This window comes from Channa argus, chromosome 17, assembly GCF_033026475.1.
Source record: "Channa argus isolate prfri chromosome 17, Channa argus male v1.0, whole genome shotgun sequence".
In the NCBI taxonomy this organism is placed as follows: Eukaryota; Metazoa; Chordata; class Actinopteri; order Anabantiformes; family Channidae; genus Channa; species Channa argus.
The window spans coordinates 22161603-22184069 of record NC_090213.1 but is presented as its reverse complement, the minus strand read 5'-3'; the positions used below and the strand labels follow the sequence as shown (position 1 = coordinate 22184069).

At 38.9% G+C, this 22467-nt stretch overlaps 1 protein-coding gene across 3 annotated transcripts in view; it reads right to left on the bottom strand.

Annotated features, from left to right (window-relative positions):
• fynb (FYN proto-oncogene, Src family tyrosine kinase b) overlaps positions 1-22467 on the bottom strand; it is a 70318-nt gene extending 47851 nt beyond the window's left edge. The window contains exons 1-3 of one of the 3 annotated variants that reach the window (XM_067481823.1): positions 22309-22467; positions 17715-17861; positions 5816-5894 (exon numbers count right to left, since the gene is read on the bottom strand). The gene's annotated coding sequence lies outside the window, so the exon portion shown is untranslated. The remainder of the gene's footprint in view (positions 1-5815; positions 5895-17714; positions 17862-22308) is intronic. The other 2 variants (XM_067481822.1, XM_067481824.1) reach the window with 2 other exon arrangements.

Below are 22467 nucleotides of genomic sequence, written 5' to 3'. Positions count from 1 at the left end.
TTTATCCACTAGCACACATTCTGCACAAGATGTCACACACAGATAATGGGTTTTGCAACCTGGAGCTGTTACTGCAAACAGGAGCAGCAGTATCACTGTGACGTTGACTGAGGATCCCAGCATCCACCGCAGCACAGCAGACCTTTGATGTTTTACAGAGCTGACGTCTCGCAGTGGGGCCCAGCACCACTGCAGCTGCTAATTTGCTGACATTTCTGCTTTCTCAAATAAAGCTCTTCGACAGTATAGTGATGGGGAGGATGAGAGAAACATCCTCTGACGTGAGTGGTTCTGATGGTGAAGACAGAGTGTCTCTTATAAAGCAGGATGCTTAACGGCCATCAAATTGGTATGGGAAACTGAGAAGGACGGCACAGGAAACTGCTGGTGATGGCAGGTGATGTGTCATGCTGAGGTTTCAAGAAGCTGCTTTGAGCCATTGTAACATGCACAGAGCGCATGCAGTACATAAAATCCTGTGTGAGCTGTAGTGGGTTCACTTCAGTTTGCAGGTTGCAGCCCAGATTCTGAACAGACTGTTTAATTAGGTGGAGGAGAAAAAAAACAAGTGGGTGAAAAACGCCACCACATGTGTCAATATAATGGAGTGACGCTTAGCTAGGTTCATTAACAGTAGCACTTCTACCCACTGACAGCATCTCCTTATCATCAGGCAAACTGGAAACCACAATGGAGCCACAGTCTGAGCCCATCACTGACATTTCAGTGAATAGTTGCACAGCCCACACTGGCTCAGTCATTACAGAGGTAACAAGCTGGGAGGAGGAGGGGGCGAACAGTAAGCTTTGATGCTGCAAGTAGGCAAAGGCGAACACAAGTATGTGTTTGTCTTGTGGCTATAAATGATTATAATAATGAATATCAATGTGTGAATAATGTGCGGATAATTACCACTGTGCTGTTTAGCTTTTCTTTCTATATGGTGCACAAACTTTCAGAGAGGCAGAAAGGAGCATGAAAAAATTAACCTGTGATTCATTTGCTGTTTCTTACCAGCCTACAATACCACCCAACCAGCAAGTGTGCTCAAGCACACAGTCTCACACATACATCTGCTCCACGTTCCCACAGTAAGGGTGATCTTGATGTGCATCGCTGCAGAGGTTCTTCTGACGCCAGCCGTGTACTATGGCATGTCTTCGATGTCACCGCCACCTCGTTCGCCAAGAGGCTCTTCCGAAAAATAAATAAATAAGTGGAGTCACACACCAAACTGTGGTTCTGCTCTGCAATGAGCATGCTGTGCTCAGTTCATCACTGAGCAGTGAAACATGCACAGGCACGTAAAAAAACTGGAGCACACATAATGAATGAGCTATTAGCACAGCAATAGCTGAGCCTGGAAAATGAACATGCTTCCTATGAAGTTCAGATATTTAGCTGAGTGGTTTCCTGAAAGAAATCCCTTGTAGAGATTATTTCCACTAAACCAGTGAAAAACATTTACCCAACAAAAACTATTAATTATACTGTCACTGTATGTTGATGGTTCTAAAAAGCTTTCACACTGTGACTTCTTTATCAACAGGCTGAGTTGAGCTTGTTTACATTGACCAAAAGGAAGATAGTGACTAAAACACCTATGACCAGGCCAAAACCAACGAATAGCTGCTGGTTGGTGGAGATGGGTCTAGACTTGGGCAGGGTTGCCAGCTGTTTGTAAGTGTCTTAAGGCTTTTCAAACATACCTCATTTAGTACAGTTTAATTGAACTCTGGTTCACTGAGTCTTGTTATGCATCAGCAGAAAAAAAGGACCAAGTTTACAAACTGGTCCACTCACCAGAGCAAATAAACTAAAAAAAAACACATATTGTAAGAATTTCACACCTACCTTGTTTGGTCAAGACCTTTGAACTTTTTAGTTTAGCAGCAGGTGTGAAGCATGTCTTGAACCAACGTCTGGATCAAAGAACCTGAATTTGGTTCGACCCAAGTCGGTGGTCTTGGTCTATATCAACCTGAACAATGGTTTGATTTGATTCTACTGTGAAAAAAACTTTCTGAAGCTACAGGCCAATCACAGGAAGCTAAGGCAGGCTATCATCACCAAGCGGGTGCGAACACTTTCCTAATGAGGTCCGAACATAGATGCGAACACGCCAAACAAACGGGCAAAAGAGCCAATCAATTCGTTACAGAAGATTGCCCGTTGATTGGATGTTTCTTCTCGGTGGGAGGGTCGAAGAGCTCATGACGGCCAAGCTTCGAGAAGTGGCTGTTCTAAATCAAAAATTGATCATGAATTCCGGCCGCTGGTTACAGGTAAAGTTTGTCAAACACTGAATGAATTAAATAGAAAGTTTTAACTTATTACATTGAGTAAAGTGAGTGAAAACCTCTGTAGTGTAGCTGTCATATCTTTGTTACATTGGTTAACTTAGTTTACTAGTTACGTTACTGTTACATGTTTTCTGTATGAGTGCAGATGAAATTGTGGTGAACTGTGGTATATCTTGGCAACATCGCAGTGAAATTTACCTCTCTGACATAAATTCTACTTTTAAAAGGTTATACTACTGGAGACTATATTAAGAGGTGGTTTTGGGGGGTCACAGAGCTTCAGTATGTTAAATATCCTGTGTTACAAGTGACAAAAATAATTTGTTTGTCTGTGCTAACAATTTATTTATTTCTGCAGCTATAACTAAAACAGGGAAGTCCAACTGCTACTGGATGGACATCTGCTTTAAGTATCCCCAGGGCAAGTACCGTTTCACTACTGGCAAAAAACCTGGTAGCAGGAAATGGAAAGAGGCCCTGGAGCGTATTGATGCTTGCCCATTGCAGAGCCAGAAGATAGTGGACCTGTTTGGTAGACGGATCGTTTCTTCTTGTGGGTTTCATAAGGTAGGTAAATGATGAGTTATCAAGGTGTTATTATCATGCGTGTCACCATATCATATAGCAGAATGTTTTATGCGCCATGTCCTATACCCATTTCTATGTATGCACAATTCTGAATAAAACTCATCTGAGGATTACTACTGAATTAGTTTTTTACAAATAGTTTGACCCTTATGGACTTACTACCTCTTCCCCTGCCCTCAGTCAACAGAACAAGTAAGGACGGAGGCAGGAACAAATTCAAAGAGAGGCAGCAAGTGAGGCAGAGGCATCCCACTACCCACCTGTCCCACCCACTCCATTTCCCTCTCCTGCATCTTATTTACCACTTACAAACTGCCCACCACTCCCCCCAGTCACTGCCTAACGATAATCAGCCACCTCCTCAGTTCCAGCCACCTACTGACCAGTCACAGAAAGTCACCACTACTGAGCCTAGGCAGCGTCCATAGAGAAAGCCCGGAAAAGTGCAGCTGAAGATGCAGAGAGAGTAGCTAGGGGTGAAACACCACGGAAGTGCCTCGCAAAGGACCTCTACCATTATACCTGCAAGGAGTGTGGAAAGGCAAAAAATAAAACAACTTGCCACACTCGGCTGAAGGGGCAGTGGTATTGTCCAGCCTCAGGACTATCCTTGGCACAGCTGAGGGAGCCTTTACATGGGATTGTGTAATTTGTTAGTATTTTTGGGTTTTGTATATAGTCAGGTTTTAAATTGTTATTGTATATAGTCTTTAGTTGTTGTGTTTGCACCCTCTCTTTAAAAAAAGTGAAAAAACAAAACAAAAAACAACTCTTGTGGTTTAATATCAACACATTTGGGTGGAAGACTCCAGGTGCAAATCCTGGCAAGAGTGTGTTATGTGCACAATCAGTATTTCATTTACTTGGTTTCATATACCAGTTTTCATTAAGAAGTTTTTAATATAATCTGTAATCCTACTATGTGTTTATATTGAGGTAATAATGGGTGGTTGAGGTGTGCTGAAGTGCATTATATTAAGATGTGATTCTAATGATTTGGCCTAATTCATGTTTAAAATGAATTAGGGGCAAAACCTTTGAACCATGTCTCAATTTATGCTGAAGTATCAACATTTTCTATGTTACTGTTACTGTGTATTATGGATTTAATATTGAATTTTTCTCCTTTTCTTTCTCTTCCCCAGCAGCCTTCTTTTTTTGCCTAATTATCATGGTGATGATAATTATGGAACAAATGATCCAAACTCACAATGCTTCAAAATCTCCAATAGGTGTTCACCTGGGCTGAGGTCTTATGACTATAAAAACCATTAAATTATTCACATTATTATTATTCACTTTGTCATTGTTTCACTCACTAAGTCCTTGTGCCATAACCTGTTTCTTTCACACAGTTGTATATGTACTTGGCCATAGTCAGCTGTCTTTCATATTTATCTAAGGTTAAATGAGGGTTAAATGAAGTTGCCACTCTAGATGTCAAAACCTGAAATGTAACACGTGCACGAACATGACAAGAGGTTTTTTTTTTTCATTTTGGACTGAAATTGAAATGAAAGTATTAGCGCAAGGTAATAGCAGAAAGACAACTCTCAGACAGCTTGTTTTGTCATCTTCTAAAGTCTACAAGTCTTCTTGTAGATCTCATCACAGGTAAAGTATCAATGCTGGCATTGTTTCCTACGGTATTTAATTTTATATGCAGTTTGTGCACCAGCATTGGAGTAAAAGCTGTGGTCAAACAACTACCACTTAATGCGTATGGTTTTTTAAAATAAATTTCACTAATGTTAAATTCTGTATTATTATTGTCTGCTCTACTCATTAACTGTGACCCTTGTTTGGATTTGGTGTACCAATAAATTCACAGTCAGGACAGATATTACAGTCTGGTAACATGCATCCAATGGTAAACATCAAAAAATACAACTTCACTTCCTCAGGTAATAAGAAAATGACTTCGAATATGAAGTAGCAGAATATGAAAGAATACCAAGCACATTCTGTCAGTGGTGTTGAAGAACTCTGTTTCATTTTTCACTTATATTCCTCATTTTACAATATTACAAAATATTAACTTTATATCCTCAAACAATGTACATAGGGGACCTGTGAACAGCTACTGTAGTAGTACAACTGTATCACTGTATCTTACTCAAGGAGGTAAAGAATACACAGCTGCTAACTACCAATAATCTGAAATCAGTGCCACCACGTTCTACTATCCCATCAGGGACCAAACACGCCAACATTGGGATTAGTAAATAACCAAAACATATTTCATCTGCCTGCAATTTTAGGTCAGAAATATGCTGCATTTAGAAAAAACAACACAAATCAGGAGATGGATAAGAAGTCAGTACAGTGGCAATTGAATCAGAACTGGAGACAGATTGCAGTATGTATTTGCTGACCGCACATTAAGCCCAGTGGCAACATAAGGGCCAACTTCACCAATGCACTGCGGATTAGAGATTGTAGCAACAGAAAAAAAGACAACTGGGTCAGGTCATAAACTGTGCCAACATATAAAGAAATACAACTTTAGCTTGCAGCTGGGTGCACCTGTTTTTGTGAAGCCCACAATACATGCTAACGCAACTCACAGGTATGTAACAGCAGGTTGGCCACTGGCAAAACAGTCTCAACAAGTGGTGGCCAGCTGGCAGGTATCTGTGCATGGTTTAATGAATGTGTTTGTGCTTGTGTTGATAGTTCTTAAGACCCACATGAAGAAAAATCTGCCACAATAGGCATTTTCTATCATCTATCCACATGCATCTATATTAGGATATTCTCATAAATGCAGTAAAGTGAGGAAACATCCCTGAATTCATCTACAAGTGTAACTTTGTGAGGGTGTTTGGGTCCAGTGTGTGTGTGTGTGTGTGTGTGTGTGTGTGTGTGTGTGTGTGTGTGTGTGTGTGTGTGTGTGTGTGTGTGTGTGAAAAATCATACAATACCTCTGGTTTTCAGTGTAGTAGGATTTTTATTTCCTCCACATTGCTTTGTATGCCACTACATACAAATAGCTTTGAGGCCCTGCAAGACACAAAGATACTTAATTATTCATTGCTGAATTCAATCAAACATGTGTATGAACCAAATGTGCCTGTTAACCATCATTCAAGCTTGTTTGACAAAAAACTTGCAAAATGTTCTCACAATGCTTTGGGATGATGCCAAATAACTGTCTTAACTTCAGTTAGCACAGCTTTTATTAAACCTATTATGATGGTGATAAAAGATAAAGAAATGTGATTAAAGATCTAGAATTGGTTGATAAAACAGTTTGGTCCATCTAATTAGAAGGGCCAAAAAAAGAGAAATGAACACAAAACAAAAAACAATTACCGAAGCTGCCAGGGTTGTGACTGTTATATTTCAACTAGTAAACAACACGTTGCAGCAAGGTGCAAATGAGCAACCAGCTTAAATGAAATATTTGTATGATGGCCCTGTCTCACAGCTGTGTAGTTGCTTTCAGCCTCTTCATCAGGCAGGTGAATTTTAGAAATCCATTCTTTAACTTCCCCAGATGTTAATGAGGAGATTTTATTAAATGTAGGCATCACTACCAGGCTTAAAGATAAAAACAAAAAAATGGTTGCCTGAGAAAAGAAAAGAAAAAAAAACTTCCCACTTCCATCTGGCAGTGGACTTTTCATTTGATACACAGACATATGGTATTAAATGAAGGTTGTGGCCTTCACAGGAAAGAAAAAAAAGATGCAATTTATGTATTTAGACAAAATAAACTTCGTTCAGTAGCTGATGTTGTCTTGTCACAACTACCCTGCCCTGGATAAACAGTGCATGCTCAAACTCATCCAACAATTTTAGCTACAGATGTAGTGAGAAAAAAAAATGTGAGTCAGAAAAACAAAAAACAAAACCCTTTCTCTTCATAACACAACCACATGTTATTCATAGGACAGACACATTTTTAACGGAACAGACTGTAGCTTAAAACAGTCACATAACATGATCATCTGGATGTTGAAGTGACTGGAGGTTGCTTATGTGCTGTTGTTTTGAACTTATCATACTGTAATGTAGTGATGTGTTGCTATGAGGGAAAAAACATATATACAGATGTGAGTTTTTTTATTCCATTACACTAGGGAGGTACTAAAAACAATGCAATAAGCCCATTTAAGTCTAGCAAACAAATTCAGCTGATACTCCCCTGATACAATAATAAAATAACTGCTATTAGCAACTAAACAGCAAAAAACTAAAGTGTTGTTCAAAACCATAGAGGCCATTTCTGACATGCTACATAGCAAGTTTTATACGATTTATAAGATACATTTTCATGATGTGAACATAAACTTTACGCTGGCTGTCAGCTCTTTGACTGACAGCAGAATTACACAGTCAAGTCATTGTGTAGCTGGAGGAGGGCTGGGCTTAACTGCCCTGTATTTACAAAAGACATGCTGTCTCTGCTGCCAAATATGTTAGTCCCTATTAGCTGCTGATTTGACTTTAAAGCTTAGCCCTGCTAATCTAATTTAATCTGTCTCAGTGGCTTCCCTGGTTGTTGGAGCATAGCAGTAATGACACTGCAAGTGCATACAGGCTTCACCCGATGTGATGCAACTGTTTGTTCTGCAACTGCAGCCACCCACATGGAAAGCTGCTTCTGTTAGTGGTTTGTTTGAGGGTTTCTGTTTCATTAAAATTTCCTGTTAATTTCATCTGCACAAAATCCATGCATGATCAGAAGCAGCCTGAATACATGCAGTACACTAGTTTGTTTGGTTGGGCTGTACCATATGACCAACAGTCTCCCGATATAGTTAATTTCCCATTCACACAAGAGATTTTTTTCCCCCGAGTAAATTTAATTTACTTGGGCCAATTTCCCAAGTGAATCAATTTGAATAATATACTTGACCAAAATGTACTTGGTCAAATTTGACAGAATTATTCTGGGGCTTTCGTCAGTTCTAATAGGTACAGTTCTAATTTGTTTACAATTTTAAAAGCACTTGAACATCCGATCATCAGTAAAGTGCATATCATATGATAAAACAATAAAACGTGTGATTTTTAAAGTTTGGAAAATGGGATCTCATTCATTGAGTAGCGTGCAAGAAAACACAGCTCTTTAAAGGTTGCCAGTAGCTCCCTTTGGGCTCTGAGCAGCTGTAGCTTTGTTGGTGGTGAATGTTAACTAGTACAAAAATAAATGAGAGTTAGTGCTATATTTTCATAGGTGAGCAAAAACTCTGTAACAATACCAACTACATAAATAGAAAAACAAAATAAAGAGTAGTTTGTAATATAAAAATGATCCTTTCTAAAAGCTAACTGGTGATGTGGTGGATTGTGACATGCTAGAAATGTAGCAAACTGCTGACTGTTCTTAGCAGAGAACAAAAAGAGACAGTAAAAGAAGAGAAAGGAAATGAGAAAGAGAAAAACAAAGATAAGGAGGACAACAGGATGAGAAGAAACTTGTTTAACACTCTTCGTTTCCACTTAACTCTGGGGTTGTAATTTCGCACAAGTAGGCCCACTGCAAATGACATCATATATCTGTATATATAACATTTTTTATTGTTAAGTCAGAAAGTACCTTTGAAATCAACCAGTGCTGTATTACATAAAGTAACAGTAGCAGTCAAATGTTCAGCCAGAGTTTTTTGCTGAGTGTTTCAGCGTTTGCCTTTTAGAGTTCTGTGCAGAAGAACTGTGAGGATGTCCCAAAATACTCCAGCAGACCTCAGTGTGTGACTGAAACATGTGATTTAAGGCTTCTTTACCAACAGAAAATTGCCATGTGGCTGCCCCACATGTCTGCATCCACTCTTTGGACTCTTTTTCTTTCGCTTTCTTCTTGTTGGCCCATACAGTCACGGCCATGAGCTCTCAGCAGGATGTGCACTGAGTGAATAGAGCTCCCCAACCCTGGAAAGAGAGCTGACTTTCTCTTCTCCTCAGCAGCACTGTCCAATAAAACATAATGGCAGTCGGATGGGGGGCTGCAGAAGGGGAAGTCATTGAGCCACACAGAGCTGTCACATGATGGGCTGAGCAACAACGGGTTCAGTCTTTCTGCTGCTGCTGCCTGGCTACTGGGACATGAGTGGGCTTCTGAACTGGCCAGAGGCACAGCAGGATTCACACAGAAGGGAGCGGATTCAATGTGCTGAGATGCCACTGTAGGACAGTGGGCAGGAAGGCAGGCACACTATGTACTGTACTGTACAGCCAGTGTTCAAGCAAAAAACAAAACAAACAAACAAAAAAAAAACGTTTATGCTGATTTTGCCCCACAGTATAATCATTGTCAATTCCATTTATATATTAAAGCTCTGAGCGGTCAGGTTCCATCACATATAGAAGACCTCATAGCACCATATCATCCCAGTAGACCACTTCGCTCTCAGAATGCAGGCCTACTTGTGGTTCCCAGCATTTCCAAAGGTAGAATAGGAGGCAGAGCCTTTAGCTATCAAGCTCCTCTCTTGTGGAACCAGCTCCCAGTTAAGAGTCGGGAAGCAGACACCCTCTCTACTTTTAAGTCTAGGCTTAAAACCTTTGTCTTTGATAGAGCTTATTGTTAGTTGTAGTCATGCTACAATAGGCTTAGACTGCAGGGGACCCCCTCTCTACAATACACTGAGCTCCGTTCCTCCTCTTGTCCCTCTCTCCTCTTACCCCACAATTGTCACCACTGTATGACATTAACTCTGTGTGTTATCTCCTGTAGTTGTCGTTCTCCTTCTCTGTCTCCCTCTCTCTGTCCCTTTGCCTGGTTCTGCTGGAGGTTTTGACCGTTAAAGGGAGTTTTCCTCTCCACTGTTGCCTAGGGCTTGCTCAAGGGGGAATGGTTGGGTTCTCTCTATACGACTTTATTCTGTAAAGTGCCTTGAGATGACTTTGTTGTGAATTATATATATATATATATATAAAGTCAGAAATAAAGTTATATAAATAAAGTTGAATTGAATTTAATTTAATTGAATATTAGAGCTGCACACTCTGCCAGCCACTGTATGATGGCATGGATGGTATGGATACAATACTATAATACTCTATTTTCCTTTTGATTCTTTTCAGGTTTTGTATTACAGAAGACTAAGAAAACAATTTGAGAAGCCGATTTTTTATTTTTTTTTTCAGTGTTCTGGACGATTCATGATTTCCTATTACATAAACTCCACACAAAACATGATTTAAAAATGAATTTTAATTAATTTAAAACTTTATGCTATTCCCCAGTAAATAGGGTCATACATATATGCCATATTAATAAAGAAAACCAGCTCTAGAACAGCTGTCTTTTTAAACATTGTAAACATTGTAAAGATGAACATTATGAGCACTTTTGCAACAAGAACAAAGAAGTAACGCCTATCCCCAAATAATTGTACAATGGGCTATGAATGCTTCTGAAACCTGTCCCTGGATATAGCAGTGCAGACAGGACACCGACAGACGGTTGCACACAGGTGGCTAAAGCTGCAGTTTCTATAGAGACACTGTGTTACGTAAAGTGAAACCTACACACAAAGGAAAAGGGAGGAGTTGGGGGTGTCTGATATGTCCATATCTTTGAGGTGACATGATTACTTCTCTTTGGTTTTTTTGTGTTGTCTTCAGCTGCTGCAACAACCATTACTGCAGCTTGTTGACTGGCAAAGCTAACACACATGCTGACATCGCTGTTGTAACTCCATAAAACTGCTAGTGTTGCTGCTTGAGTGACAGTAGAGGAAGCAGTATTTCGGCTTTTTAAAAATTTGTTCAAAAATAAACATTAAAATTAATTTGATATACTGTCCAGTCCTAGCTTGGAGAGTTGAAGCATAAGACAATGACACATCCACAAATTCACTTCCAATTATGATTAAACTCTAAAATAGGGATGTCACAACACTGGAATTAGATACAATAGCCAGGAATAAATAAAATTTTTGATATCACGTTTAAAAATTGAAGCATTGGGAACCTAACATTTTTACAACATTGGAACTTTGGTCTGTCAAACAGTTCCAGTTTGCAAATTTTTTTGAGAGATTTAGTCAAGGCTTTCAGCAACAACATTTATAGTGGAACACTCAAAATAGTAACAACACCTATAAGGCTATAAAAGGCAATAAAGGTTAAGCAGTATTTTCAATTAAAGAACCAGTTTTGGACACAACACAATGTTACTAGGATTGAGTGGAGGTATACAAAAAGAAAAAAACTTAAGTAAGCTTTTTTTTTTTTTTTTAAATGAAAACTGTAAAACCATGTATTCTGAAACAGACAACGATTTTAATGCAGGCCAATTTTTACCCAGTAGATTTGTACTTCCACCTCTTTCCTCATGTTCTTTTCCTCGATTTATAAAATTTACTAGGAACCAAGCAGTAGACCTTGTTGAACAGGTCTGCAGAAGCCACTAGCTGAGCAACAGGGACACACACCCTTACTGACTGTTTCATTCTTTGGGGGCCTCCGCCAAACAGGAGGTGCCTGCTAGTAAACAAGTGACTGCTATCCCTCTTTGCAACCCAGACATGCCAGGCCTTGTACATTTTAACATAAAGCCTGCTGTCAGCCACCCACTTCTGGTTCATTTCTGGGCTAGTCTCTAAAGGGTAAGTAGGGCACTTTGCCATTTCAATAATAGCTGCATTTGCAAAGCTTACTGCTGCAGGCGGCAGCCTTTACATAGATTTAGAGCAACTCTGCAGACTGTGGGGTAGTTCAGTAGTGATTATATATATATTCAGCTGCCCATTTTTTCCTCAAACTTTGTTATAGGGCTTGTGGTAAAGATACGACATGCTAGAATACCAATTAAATCCCAAGTGTTTTTGAGACCTCTGACAATCAGATGTGAACTGATTGTTATGTCAGTACTGTCAGTGGGCTGACTGAGGAGTGGATTAAAATAGACAATGATGAACATTAAGCCTCCAGTACTCTGTCTATATCTACACTACATGAGAGGGATTTCCCAGTTGATTAAAACAAAAACAAATGAGGATGATTTTCAGTGAACATATCAGACGCAATAAACAGCTTTTGTGTGTTCACAAACAGCTGATGATATTCCTACAGGGGCCACGCTGAACATTACTAGATTTGCCTCGCTTGTTAGGGACTCCTGAATGGCTGCCACTGAAAAATGTGTATAAAATCATCTATCAGTTCTACCCTCTATGTAGATGGAGTAGCTGATCCCAATTTTACCTCATACCGATCCTTTAAAATATGCCCAGATTGTAATTAGTCCTGGGGCAAATCTGGGCATATTATAAAGAATTGTTATCAGCTAAAACAAAGCTGATCAAAATCTGATTCTTTCTTTACTGACTTCTGATATGTTTTGTCTCAACCTCCTAGTGTGTCAGCTACTCTCCTTCAAAGCAAGGCAAGTGACTCGAGTGAGTTTGGTGACCAAAACCACTAATATCTAAAGTATTTTCTGCTGTTACTAATAAACATTCATTCCATGAATAGTAGCCACTGTCTGTACTCAGTGAAATGTCATTATAATACTGCTGTACAAATATATGGTCTGAAATTCTGTACTTCTGAAAACCCAATGGAATGATGTCAATTTCAGAACTCACATTTTCCCAGTTAACGTTACTGACATTTAGTATCAACAACTTAGGCACAGAAACTTCTGCAACAATTCAGTATTTAGATTGTGTCAGACTGCTAAGTAAAAGTACAGCTTTTATTTAGGGGTTTCAGATACCCATTGTTTTGGATACTCAATATTATAAAGGACCTGAATCAGGATCACGACCAAAACATCTTGGGGTCGCTCTCTCTTTTTATCTATAATAACATTTATGGATCACAAAGCCCAATCAGAAATGTCCGTGTTTGACATCTCCAATTCTAACATTGACCTAACAAAAAGTGATCTAACCAGAGACAGAAATTAAATGAAAGACTCAAATCTATCTTTATTCAAATCTATCTTTATACAATACTCACATGTGCATGATTGATTATGATGCTACATTGAGTTTTCCAGTCCTTATTAAAGGATAAAATGGTAAATGGTCTGCACTTATATAGCACTTTTCTACCTATCGACACTCAAAACGTTTTACACTGCTTCTTATTCACCCATTCGCACTCACAATCTCACACAGACTCATACACTGATGGGGGAGCAGCTATGCAGCTGGCCAACACTCACCGGGAGCAACAAAGTTGGGGTTCAGTGTCTTGGTCAAGGACACTTCAACATGTAACCGGAAGAGCCGGGGATGGAACCAAAAACTGTGTGATTGTTGGACAACCGCTCTACCTTCCTGTGCCACAGTCGCCCCATAAAAGCTTTATATACACACGGTAAAAATCATAATTGTCATACTTCTACTTCATGTAAAGAATGTGGCACAAAAACATGGACATAGAATTTATTATATTAAGCAGAACTTTTTGTTTGGGCTGTCACTGTCACTACAGGCACACATCAGGCTGAAGTTCAAGGTGTTGCTAACTGGAAATTAAAATATTTAAAAACTAACATCACAAAAGGACAAATTAGCAACTAAGACCATGGTAGATTATTTCTACAGTATACATATGAAATCCCGTCTCATCATAATTTAGATAGATTAATGGGTTTGTAATACACCGTATTTTTCAAAGTAGAATCTGGGAAATAATAACAAATTCAGATTTTGAATTGTATCCACTCTCCCGCTCTCATAATATATTTTAAATGTCTGCAGTGAGAATAACATCACTGGCTTTGGGGGATATTTAACATGTAACAGAGTGTCCTGAAGATAAAGCCCTGTGACCCTGCCAACATAGGTTTAGCGCTTGGCTATGTCGCAGTCTTTTAATGGGACTTGGTACAGATCCAGGTCTGGCCTCCCAGAATAATGCCATAGCCAGGATGAGCCATCATCGTTTCTGTCAGCATCTTGCAGCTGCATCAGCAATGCAGAGAAATGACTACACATTCAAATACAGAGCAGTGCACAGGGGGCAGACAGGCAGCAGAGTTCAGGAGACTGTACACTGCAGGAGAAATAGGCCATAATAGCGCCTCTTGGCAAAGATTCTAACACAAAGTTACTATGTGACATAAAATGAAGGCTCAGAATCCAGATTTTTACATATACTAAACAGTTTGCTCTGAGAGGAAGTCTGTGTGCATGACGCAAATCAGAAACAGCATATGGCCACATTGAAATTCATAGAAACCATAAAGAATAATGGCTTCTTTGCAATGCAGATTTTCTAACAGCATCAGCCATGTGGAACACAGACAGGCTTTGTTGAGACAGAAGGCAGCCTTTGTCATTCACACATGACATTAGACACAGCAGGAAAATTGACAGCAAGTTAATTATGTATGAAAATTCTCCAGGCCATTAACATACACACAGAATGTACTTTTTGTTTTCCCCCCAAAATACAAACACTTGTCATCAGCCTCCCTGCCATGAAAGTAAACATATCATTAATAAATAATAAAGCAGTATTGAGATGTATTGTTCGACTTCCGCCTCATTTTGGCAAGGGCAACTACGCCCACATGATTGCTACTTGTGTCTGGATGTGGGAGAGCCTGAAGATGCTGAAAGGTTCCCTGGAGTGGCACTGTTGCTTGTAAAGACATAGGCTACACATCAACGCAGAGCCATTCTATTGTTAAATTCTGAAAATGAATCCTCAGCAGATCCACAAGAAAGCAACGAGATTTAAAGTTTAATGCTGCAACTTACTCTAATGTGACACTCAGTCCTCTATGCTCTTCCCACCCTCTCTATGCTCTGAAAAACTTCACTTCTCGTTAAACACGACCTGACTATGTTCAGCCCCTTATATTAGTTCTAGCAACAAAATTCAGAATTTATAATTAGGAATGCTACAAAATTTATTAATCGATCAGACATTGTTGCTTTTCTCCGATGCATTAGGAGGGTGAGCGTCACTCGAATGCTTTTAGAAGCAAATATCTCTGAATTGCTTCAGCACCTAAAACACACCAAACACATAAAAGGATCGCAATATAAAGTTAATCCAAATTAATCCTAGAAAATTAGAGGATGCCATGGGTCAAATTTGGGAAGATAATGGGGACACAGCTGTACAGCAAAGAATATTTGCAAGCTTTACAATTTTATTTAGCTGATTAGTTGTAACTGTAGGAAGCCTTTATACTTGCTCTGGTGTTACTCTACAATTACATTAGCAATCACTAGTTGGAGGGGGGGTTTCTGTGTCACAGTGTTGAATTGTCTTTACCATAGTCTTAAGTGTTTATGGTGTTCTACAAACAATGGTGACTTATACTGAGCAAATTGTGTTGGGGTTGGAGTGAAAAGTAACCGCTATTCAAGATGTATTAATACAATTACCGCAAGGCAGAAAAGAGGGCAGATGTTGGAGAAGATGGTCCTTAATCAGGAAAATGTTTATACATTAGAGACATTATGATGTTGATTTTTCATATTTATTTTGAAGAAGCAAGATATCTGCCCACTTAAAAAAGCTGAAGTCAAGACATTCTGAGATTTGATTACAACATATGTAATCTACCTACGAAGGGAAAAACTACAAAACCAATGACAAAGTACTTTTTTGTAATTCACATACTTAAGATGGAATAAATTAAATTAATTTCTTTTTATACATTCTATTGTCAACTTATGAGTGTATCAAACTGGGAGTCCTGTATCAGGTATTAAAAAAAAATCACAAGCTGTCTGAATTGTTACATCCCTACAGAATAGTACTGAAATAAATGAAATAACTTATGGTTTAAACAAAACTGAAGCGTTGGTACATGTATCAAGCACAAAGACCAAACCCCGTATCGATGTGTGTTTCCCTTTGAGAAAAAAAAATGTGACTGATACAACTGCTCTGTCTTAAAGAAGTGAAGCGCAAAATTGTGTTTATCGAGAAGCTCTACTTTTGACTGTATTTGTGCCGAAAGGAGGAGATCAAACTGGAGAAAAAATTTAGTGTGGCAGAAGCCCGTCCTTTTCCCCTACAAGTAGCATTTTCCCACGTGTGTGTAACCAGAACTCCAATTATTGCAGATTGTTCTGGCGATGCTGGTATGTAAGGGTTAAGAAGCATACCAATATGGCGTTCTGTTTGCAGCTTTCAGTTTTAATAATCATTTGAACTTTTGATAAATATTCATTATATTGGATTTATAGAAGACCAATAAATGAACATGGTGGGTTTTTTTTTTTACACACACTATAGAGTGATGATGATGAACCCAAATACATATACACCATCAGCCACAACACTAAACCAGCCTGACGTCAACAAGTCTGCAGCTACACAGCTCATCTCCCATTGTAAATGTAAAATGGCAAATTAGAAAAAAAAACAACAAGAAAACAAGACATCAACTTTTTTGTCATTTTTAAACTTTTACATTTGTAGTTCATCCACTCCAGTTGACATTTGGTTTCTATAATTCTTTCATAAGCTAGTTAAGGAGAACTCTGCTTTCATGTGTTGAAACTAACAAAAACTACAGAGAAGGACTTTGTTTTCCCTAACACCTTTTCCCTACTAAATGCATTTTAAAGCTTGCATGCTGTTGCTACACTGCTCACTGGTTTGCAGCAAGCTACAGTCAGGGGAAAACTATTCAGCAAGGTACTGCTTGATGAAAACAGTTTCGGATGTAAAAATATCAAAAAAAATAAGACAAAGTGTGAGAAAGCTTATGCATGGTGTCTGTTGGTGCTCTCTGCTCTCCTAGCTGCTTCTTTATCCACCACATTGTGTTTTAGATCTGTGGGTATCTGCTCAACATATACATAGGGAGGAAACCTGTTCTAGTAGTCTACCCCCACCATCCCACTGCCTCTGCAGCACTAGAAACTGTCAGCTTGGACGATGGCTGACAGAATTAAATGATTTTTCCTCAATTCATCCAGTAGTAGGGTTTTAAATATAGGCCGAGGTTCTCCAGTGCACTATTGAACTCTTGAGTAAAGGCTAAATGGACTTGAGAGCTAAATGGAATTGGAGAGATTAGGAAGAAAAAAAAGCGAGGCAGATTACAAATGGAAAATGCTGAGCAGGATATGAGAGAAAGCTACACTTACTGGTGCTCTACATGTTAATGAGCAACCGTGATTTTTTTTTAGAAGAAATTAAGCCACACTACATGACCAGCAACTGACTTTCCACGTTTGGAGTTGACGCACACATAAGCAAACACAAAGATGAGCTGTGGCAGGTCGAAGTTGTGGGCTGCTTTGAGGCTGTGTGTGATACAATCAGCATGATAGGATCTGTATTATTCCAGCTCTTTGAACCAAGACAAACAACTCGTGCTAATTGAATTCCTTTGAAGAAACACCCCTAAGACGGACATCTCGATGGGCCCTATTCTGCCAAGCTTTCATGAGAGTGTATGGCTTTCACGCATCATTTCTTCCCTTGATATGGCTGCAACAATGAACCAGTGGCATATGCCTGGCTCACAACCATTCCTATTTTTTAATGAAGCTGATGGGTCATGTAAAATCTTTACAAATATTTGACAGAGAAACTTCTGGGTTTTTGATAAGCAGAGTGAAAAGAAAACTAGGAGTGGCGACTGAGGGATACTGGAGGGACTGCAGGCATTCAGAGGCAATAATATGATCTGTAGCTCTGCTCTCACATGTCAGTGTGTGTCCCCACTGGCTCTGTCATAGCCTCCATTCATCCATGGTTCAACATTTACTCATCTGTAACAATAACTTTATTTGAGACTGTGAGTATGTCACGACTCAGCCACCAAATGCAGAGAGGAAAAAAACATGCAGAGAGAAAAGAGAAGAGAGACACATTTCATCCCTCTCCACTGGAAGTGTGACACAAAGGATAGCACTATTGTGGTGTCTTGCTGACCTCTGAGGTTCTGGTGTGACGCTGAAAGCATAGGGCTGGCTGACTGTACTATCAGTTCCAAACCAATGAGGTTGGGGCATCTGACCCACTGTGAGTACCATGTGATGACATCAACCCTTCGGCTGAGATGAGGGCTTTTTTCCACATCTGCAAATGAGATGGGGTAGGGGATACATTTAATCTACCGGGTTTAATGCAGTAAAGGGCAAACAGAGTTTTACTAGATGGACTGAAAATTTGACTTACTAACAAGTGTAGCTCCCACTTACTAACTTTATATTTCGAGACTGTAAAATAATAGTTTTTGTGGCCATGCAATGGTACATACAAGTCTAAGAAGGCTCTATATGCTGTTTACTATCCATCAATATTAATAGATATACATACCAACATCCCCTCTACAGAGTAAGTGACTTGTTACACGCACTACAGTGCGTGGGTTGTGGTCTACTACCAAGACCAAAACCCACACATTTTAAAAATATACACAGGTTTGATGTTAGCATATATATATATATATATATATATATATATATATATATATATATATATATATATATATATATATATAGTATAGTAAGTATTTTTTAACTTGCAGGAAACACTTGTGTATTTGAGCAGAAAGCTATCTGTTTAGCTGACAAGGCTTAGTTATCATGGGTATCAGTCACTTGTGAGTAGGGATGGAGACATTCAAGTAAAAAGTCAAAAAAGTTTGACACGTTTAGTTTACTAGTTTAGGTATCATTTGGTACATTTAAAATAGGTTGAGGCATGTGCAGAAAAAAGGGGAGACAGCCTTGCACACAGCACCAATAACTCAATGAAACTTACAGACAAAATGTCCAGTGTGGCTGTCAGTCAGTCTTAAAAATGGCAAGTGAACAAGACAAAGTAAGGTTAGAGGATCCAAAAATAATTGTTTAGGTTTGCTGAATGCAAGCATTAAAAATTTTGTGTTACCTATGATAGTGATGGAAAAAAGCTATGGATAAAACAATGACTGCGTGCAAGCACTGTGCAACACGTGTGTCTTATGCTTGAAGCAATACTTCCAATATGATAAACTGTAGGACATCACCCCCAGTGTGTTTGTTGACATCACGAGGAGGAAAGAGTCAGGTAGGAAAGAGCAACTCCTTCTCCCCTCAGCATTTTAAGGGCTTTTCCATGTAGTTTCAGACAAACCCATAATTAATTATTGGGTTGCTCATAGAGAGATATACAGAGCTATACTGTCATGGAGGATGCAGGACTTCAGAATATGATTAAAGGGCTTGAGCCTCTTGCTGAAACATTAGCAACAAAGTAAAGAAAATAGAATAAACAGAGCAATGTTTTTTTTTCTACCTGTGTACACTGAGATGTCGTTTATGCTGCACTTTATGATGGACTTAGTCTATAATGTGGCCATTTTTCTACCAAGAGAAAAATTATTCATGAAACATATTCTAAGATTTGACAAAATGTGTTTGACAGGAAAGAAGTCTATGTTCCTTATGTTCTTATTCTCAATTGTAAGGCATACAGTTATTAACATTTTAGCCAAATAAATGAAAAGCATTTTTAAAGTGCCAATTCCCTCCAAAAACAGGAGCACCAAAAATGCCTCACACATAGTTGTATAGTTGGGTTTCAAAAGATGCAAACAAACAGCAATCACTCACTAAAGAAGACTGACATGTAAAATCAGAAAAGCCTAAGTGAACTTTTGAAGTGGGATTATGTAGTTCTATATCCTTTTCCCGAAACATTTGCCAATTCATTATTATTTTATTACTTTGCTGAATATTTGTTATTTCTATGCTCTTCCCATGGGATTCTTTTATGCATGTCTATTTTCTGAAAACATGCAATTTGAAGATATAGTGTTGTTTGCATCCATGATATTGAATGCACATTCCAGTAGTACAAGTGTGCAGTGACCAGTTGATGAAAACACAGGGCACATCTCACACATGCACTTCCCACTAAGTACAGTAAATGCTCCAGCTGGGTGAGCTGCTATCAGTGGGGTCTCCGTACACTGATACATTAAATGGTAAGTGTACGATACAGCACAATACAACCCAATAGCATGAATTAAAGCTACATACAGTAACACTAACAAGAGCAGGTACAATCCAGGTTAAGTTCAAAGCGTCCAAAGCTCGTCAATGCTAAGACAATTTTTAGTACTAGCCCTAGTTAGGACCAACACAAAAAAAAACACTCAGTTACAACCGAGCTAACACTAAGTCATTCTAACATAATAGTCCTGCTACAATCTTCTATGAAAATGATACTGTTTGGTTTACAGCAGTTTCAGAAAGGTTTTGAACTATGTGATAAATTTCAAGGCTGTATTCTTTACCAGTCCACTGTGTGTCCATTACTTTGTCCACCGAATTTATCAATGGGACTAGGCTAAATAACAGAAACAGCTCTCTTAAAACACAGTTTAATTTACCACAGCACAAACTCCATCCTCCATAATGATAATAGATTTGAACCAAAACCTTTCTAAAAGAAAATATTTGTAATGGAAATTTTATTGGAAAATATTTGTTAGGGCATGGTGTACTTAATAAACTGACAACTGAGTAAACAGCAAAACATCGGTGTCTTAAACACATTAAAGAAAAATGCCCAGAAACAAGGCAGTTTCTATGTCTTGACAGAGTCACGTATAATTTGTTTGATTTGGTACCAGTAAAAGGATTATAAGCTTTACAAACTGTCTATCTAAATAAGTCAACATGTATAACACAACTGACTTTAATTGTTAAATTCTGCATGTCTCTTCCAATTGTACAACACAGAGACTAAAAAGCAGCAGCCTTAACTCATAACTGATCCTGACAAGGGCAGACCTTTTTTCTCCAAGAAGATGTGTGTCAGATCAGGACATCTTCAATACACAACTCCACTGGAAAAATGCTCCAATAAACACAGAAGCTAAAGTAAGGTTTTTTTTTTATTTATTAAACATAATTTTCCAGTTTATCAGGATTATTTCTGACTTCCAACAGACATGAAATGAATCAAATTTGTAAAGATTGTAATCCCTGGACCTTTAGAATGTGAGCTACACTTGGTTGTGTAGCTCCCACATTAATAATACTTCATAATGCATACTGGTTCCTGGGCTCGGTTTCCAAGTCTACTGCCTCTCAACAGAGCTTATCCCAGCAGCTTGGGGGACAGATGCAATCACCACTTAACAATATACTATGTATCCTTACACTGCACCTGCAGCGCCTGAACTCACAGCAGCATCACATGATTGTAACAACAAAACCAAACTTTGTATTCTTGCTGCAGAAATCTAAATCTTAGTGGAATCAGCAAACTGTCCACTAGCTGCTGGCACAACTCAAAACCCAAGAAATTACGTGTTGGGAATCAGGGTCAAATATACTAATATACAACAGCAAAATAAAAAGTGAAAACTACAGTGTGAAGTTGGTGAAGATTGTCAGTCATCCAGGTTTGGTTATCCAAAGATTGAATCATGTCAGCTTAACTTCTTCATTCTTGGATAGAAATGTTTCACTACTCATCCAAGCAGCTTCTTCAGTCTGAGGAAGCTGCTGTTGATGTAAGTGAGAAACTGTTGTGTGCCTGATGGCAGCAACCAACAACACCATCAATGAGATTAATTTTGCAAACACCACGTGGCTGCAGTTCAGACTAGGTTTAGTGGGCCAAGGGAATAATGACGCAATGATGCACATCATTGCTTTAAAGAGATCCAGGTTATGAGCACAAATAACCTCAATTTTTAAAGAAAGAAGAATCTTGCCTTGCATAAATAGAAAGAGGTAAACAGAGAAAAACATGATTGTTATGCAACACTAACCGCACACTTGACTAGTTGAGAAAAACAACATGTTTAGGATACAAAAAGTCACAAGCAAACATCCGATCTTACAGTTTAAGCAAATACTACTGCCAGGTCACTTTAGTTGCATTACACACCTTATGCAGTGGAATGCAACCTGCTCCACAAAGTTAACTGAGCACTGTGGTTGTCCTAGCTATATGCACAAGCTTGAAAGCATCCCAGTTAAGAGAGCCACTCTGAATCATGTGAGGAGGTTATGTCCTTCATCTGACTCCCCTAAGCATCAATACGAGATGCTGCTGCTGCTGATGATTGGAGAAGGGGAGGGGGGGGTTGAAAAGGGGGGAGAGTATGGTAAACCTCCGAACAGAAAGGATAGAAAACCAGTCAAGATGAAGTATATTGGTAATTGACACAGTTATATTTGTGTGTTTTTTTTTGTTTGGTTTTTTTTTTTTGGCCAGCGACTGGAAATAACCCATTTGTCTAATTAGCTCTGGGCTCTTTATTCCAGTTACACAGGCTGGATATGTGCTAGAGTATATATTTCACGGAATACACACACGAGTATCGTATTAAAAACTGTCGACGCCTCACCCAGACACTCTTTCCATTTAGATGTAGACGGAGATGATGCTAGCAAACAAGCTAAGCATGGTGAACAAACGTCAATAACAATAATACCTGGAAAAATCAAAGTAATTCACTTCGCTTTAGTGGCAGAAACGAGAATGAATGATGTGTAAAGTGGAAAATGATGTTTCTTACCAGTTCGAACGCGTTTAATAATCCGCAACACAATATTCCATTGCAGCTATATTGAAATAATTTGACAGAAATAAAGGCTTCGCTGCTGGGGTGGCCCTGATGTCGCCGTGCTGGCTGCTCGACGTAGCCGCTGCGTGTGATGGCGTTGGCTCTGCTGGG